Source organism: Zeugodacus cucurbitae, unplaced genomic scaffold, assembly GCF_028554725.1.
Source record: "Zeugodacus cucurbitae isolate PBARC_wt_2022May unplaced genomic scaffold, idZeuCucr1.2 ctg00000267.1, whole genome shotgun sequence".
Taxonomy (NCBI): Eukaryota; Metazoa; Arthropoda; class Insecta; order Diptera; family Tephritidae; genus Zeugodacus; species Zeugodacus cucurbitae.
Genome location: NW_026530870.1, coordinates 17501 through 22670, shown reverse-complemented (window position 1 = coordinate 22670; position 5170 = coordinate 17501). Strand labels below are relative to the sequence as shown.

Here is a 5170-nt window from a genome sequence, read left to right as displayed (position 1 = left end):
AATTTGGATCAAATTATGATCACTCAGACCCCACCCTCCTCTAACCTCCCACTTAAAATCAAACACTCTACTTGCTGCCTCATTCATAAGCGTCACGTCAATATCACTCACACCCCTAGGCCCATCAAACGTATACCACTCACTCGGCTCATTCAGAATGTGAAGGCCCTTAGCCAACACCCATTCATTCATTACCTCACCTCGAACGTGGCTTTGATATCCAGACGAATGTCTAGATACCTTACTAAACCACATCGAGGACGAGGCATTCGCATCCAACCCTAGGACTAATGGGCTACCACTCGCCAGAAGTAGTAACTTATCCATATAGCCCAGGTAGGGCTCTAGGGGCTCGCTAAATTTGCAATACAAACTAGCGACAATCATTCTACCGAACTCCCCCTCTATAGACACACACACCCCCTGTTGTGACGAATCCAAAACTACACAATCGTAGCCGGAATCATTCACAACTATTGCAGCATTAACCCCAAGGTCCGTAAAGACCCTAAAACCTCCAGGAAGACCCCGAACCACACCATTGGTGGCGTAAGGCTCCTGAAGTAAGGCAATGCCACACCCCCCCTCAATCATACAACCCCCCAACTCACACATAACGGCATACGACCCCTGACAATTAAGCTGAAAAACCCCCCCCATCAGTGTCTGGAGAGGGCACGCTCAACAACGCCACAGTAAATCGGGCAAACAGCTGACATCATAAGATGCCCAGCTGGCCTACCCTTAAATGCACAGTTGCGACAATGAGGGGCATTACCACAACCGGCAGCTCTATGTCCTTCTTGACCGCACCGCCTACAAACATCTGATTTGGCCCTACACTCAGCCACTCTATGGTCAAAACCCATACACCGGAAGCAGCCAGCAACTGGGCTATCCGGTCGAACCCTGAAGGAGAACCACTTTATGTAGCACCTTCCCGCCTCCAAAAGGGCGGACATTAATTTGTCCGAGCCCTCAAGGACAACGTTGGTGCTACCATCAGCAGCCACCTTCCAGGGCCGACTGACCATCCGCACATCTGACTTTCGTGCCTCAGGGCTGATGTCCTGAAGGTTCAACCGAAAGAGCTCCTCCATGAAGTCATCATGGGAGATTTCGGTGTGAACCCCCTGAACCACAACCCGCGGACCCAACTTCCGGTTCACACTCACATCCAACCCCACCTCCCCAAACTTGGCATTATTCGCCACCTTTTCCCTCTCTAAAACAGAGGGGGTGCGAATAACCACCCCACCACCCTTAATCGGCTTCACCTCGTGTACACGCACTCCGAGGGAAGGTCCCACCTCCTTCACGACCTTCTTAATCACCTCCTTAGAGGAGGTGGTAGGGGCCTTGCTTCTCACCACCACCGACCAAGTCTCAACCGGCTTCGGCAATGCCGGAGCAATCGCCTCCAACACTGGCGCTGGAGGCGCACGCACCAACTCAGCCGGAGCCAAACCCACAACCGACCTCTTCGATTGGGGAATAGATCCCCCACAACCCCCCCTGAGAGCGTCAACCTGACCGCGAAGATGGGCATTCTCGGTTACTACCGTCATCAGAAGCGCCTCGTACTTCGAGGCAAGCTCCATCAGCCCCTTCGCAGTAGTGACCTCAAAGTCTTCAACCCCAAACACCAATGCGTTTAATTCCGCCGTCACTGCCTTCATGGCAGCAACATGGCTAATAGCGCCTCCCCCAACCACACCACCATTTTCTCCACCCTCCTTAACAGCGCTAACAGGACACTCTTTTGCAGAAGTACCCTTAATGCGCTTCTTCCCCTTAATCCTTACTACACCTCCACGCTTGCTAACAATAGGGTGGACAACCACTTCTTCAGCGGTGTCACCCATATCAGCACAACTACTCCCATCCCCTAACATCACCAACGATGGCGATCCTATCCTAACCTTCCTACGCGGCGGGGACCCAACCGAAGGTCCAGTACCTTCATCAGCCGACGAGGTCTCCACTGCTAACGCTAGCTCTTTCCCCTCATTCCCAGCAGGGTGCTTAGCCCTTCTCCTCCGTGAGGGAAGCATTTCTACTTCCGGCCTTTCACCAGGCAGGCTGATCCGCCGGCAAAACACTGGCACAGAAGCCACTCGACCAGACAAGACTTGGAACAGCTGCTCTCAAGACACGTGTGACTGAACGCACTGAAGGAACTAACTATAAGAATAGAATCGTCCAGTAGCTGCTACCACCTAAGCAGTCGATTATTGCGAAATCGCAAGGGCACAACCCACAACTCCAGCCAACGGTCTGGAACTGGTCACCCAATAAACCGCCGGACAGAACAAAGTCCCCGTAACGGCTCCAAGCCAACCGATGTGGAGCTGAACCAAATCGCACTGTAGGTCAAAGGTTAACAGCTACGAACGCAGTCTAAACAAAAATCAGCACCTTCAACACTCGGACAGACACCGGCACCCTTTGAGCAAAACCTGCCCAATCCCCCCGGAAACAAGTGGCAACTCAGTACCAGACACTCGACACAACACTCACTGGCAGAAAAACCAAAAAGCAGAAAAACAACAAACACAGAAAACACTGAGACTCTATGAGAGTCAGCACCCACGCTAACAATGTGGGTAAACCACGTAAACCCCAAAAGGTACTACCTAACACGCGCCTACACACACAAAACTACTGTGCTCAAAAACACCTGTGCTCGAAAACACCTGTGCTCGAAAACACCTGTGCTCAAAAACACCTGTGCACGAAAACACCTGTGCTCAAAAACACCTGTGCACGAAAACACCTGTGCTCAAAAACACCTGTGCACGAAAACACCTGTGCTCAAAAAACAACAAACGAAAAACAATTACGTCACACAAAAAACACTTGCTCAAACAAATTTTCTTTTCACAAAAACAAATTCAAATTTCCAAAAATACACTCAACTACACGTATATAAATAAACACCTGCCGCAATGTAAAAATTTTCAAAAGCCAGCTATGATATGCACACACAAACTAACAAATGAGAAAATATACATACAACTGTATATATATTCAAACACTTGCAGTAATGTAAAAATACACAAAGCCAACTACAGAAAAAGTATACACGTACTGACAAACTTTATCTACACATACGAACATATATTGAAAATGATATTGAAAATGAAAATTTTTTATGAAAAACACACATATATACACACACGTATATATTAATATACTAATGCGTAAATATGTATGCAAATGCGCTAAAAAACTACCACAAATCACAAACTAATACACAAATACTCAAAATGAATGTACTTACATCCAATGCTGAGGGCTCCCACACAAAAAATACCAATTCACACAAAAATCACGACACAGAAAAACGCACAGAAACGAAAACACGTCTGAACTATCTGAAATTCTACAATCGAATGAGTAGATAGGGACAGTAGGAATCTCGTTAATCCATTCATGCGCGTCACTAATTAGATGACGAGGCATTTGGCTACCTTAAGAGAGTCATAGTTACTCCCGCCGTTTACCCGCGCTTACTTGAATTTCTTCACTTTGACATTCAGAGCACTGGGCAGAAATCACATTGTGTCAACACCCGTTAGGGCCATCACAATGCTTTGTTTTAATTAGACAGTCGGATTCCCCAAGTCCGTGCCAGTTCTGAATTGATTGTTAATTGATAATCGTTATAATTAAATAAGAATATATATCTTGCGATATAATTCTTATAAAATTTTAGCAAGAAAGTTCCACAATTGGCTACGTAACTACTATCCGGGGAACAAGAACCGAAATTCTCTATTTACCCAGAACGAGTACATAAACCATGGTATTGCTTCCCAATCAAGCCCGACTATCTCAATCTTCAGAGCCAATCCTTATCCCGAAGTTACGGATCTAATTTGCCGACTTCCCTTACCTACATTATTCTATCGACTAGAGACTCTTCACCTTGGAGACCAGCTGCGGATATTGGTACGGCCTGTTGAGAAGTTTGCGTAACCCCACCATAAATTTTCAAGGTCCGAGGAGAAAATATCGACACAACAGTAAATGTCATGCTCTTCTAGTCCATCTACCATATCTCTCTTCGAAAGACTTCCATGGTAGTACGACTATAAAACAGAAAAGAAAACTCTTCCGATACCTCTCGACGGCTTCTTTATGGTCGTTCCTGTTGCCAGGATGAGCACAAGGCCCATTTTTAATAACAAACGGATACTCAACAGGTTACGGAATTGGAACCGTATTCCCTTTCGTTCAAAATTATTCAAGTGTTTAATTACTATGAAGAAAACATAATAATTATATATTCTCAACAATTCATTAAAACTTGAAAATTTTCGGCTTTCGCCTTGAACTTAGGACCGACTAACTCGTGATCAACCACTGTTCACACGAAACCCTTCTCCACTTCAGTCCTCCAAGGTCTCATTCGATTATTTGCTACTACCACCAAGATCTGTACCAATGGCGGCTCCATGCAGGCTTACGCCAAACACTTCTAAGCACACCATTGTACCCTCCTACTCACTAAAGTTTCAAAATTTATAATCCAACCGAAATTGTATTATAAATCATGTACTTTAGCGGTAATGTATAGGTATACAACTTAAGCGCCATCCATTTTAAGGGCTAGTTGCTTCGGCAGGTGAGTTGTTACACACTCCTTAGCGGATTACGACTTCCATGTCCACCGTCCTGCTGTTTTAAGCAACCAACGCCTTTCATGGTATCTGCATGAGTTGTTAATTTGGGCACCGTAACATTACGTTTGGTTCATCCCACAGCGCCAGTTCTGCTTACCAAAAGTGGCCCACTGGGCACATTATATCATAACCTCAACCTTCATATCAAGAAAGGTGAGGTTCTTACCCATTTAAAGTTTGAGAATAGGTTAAGGTCGTTTCGACCCTAAGGCCTCTAATCATTCGCTTTACCAGATAAGATTATTTTACATAATATTTAAATGCACCAGCTATCCTGAGGGAAACTTCGGAGGGAACCAGCTACTAGATGGTTCGATTGGTCTTTCGCCCCTATACTCAATTCTGACAATCGATTTGCACGTCAGAACTGTTTCGGTCTTCCATCAGGGTTTCCCCTGACTTCAACCTGATCAAGTATAGTTCACCATCTTTCGGGTCACAGCATATATGCTCAAGGTACGCTCCAGTTAGAGGTATAAATA

The 5170-nt window shown here is 45.7% G+C and overlaps 1 pseudogene; it reads right to left on the bottom strand.

Annotated features, from left to right (window-relative positions):
- Nucleotides 1–3364: 3364 nt before the first annotated feature.
- LOC128924080 (large subunit ribosomal RNA) overlaps nucleotides 3365–5170 on the bottom strand; it is a 2767-nt pseudogene continuing 961 nt past the window's right edge.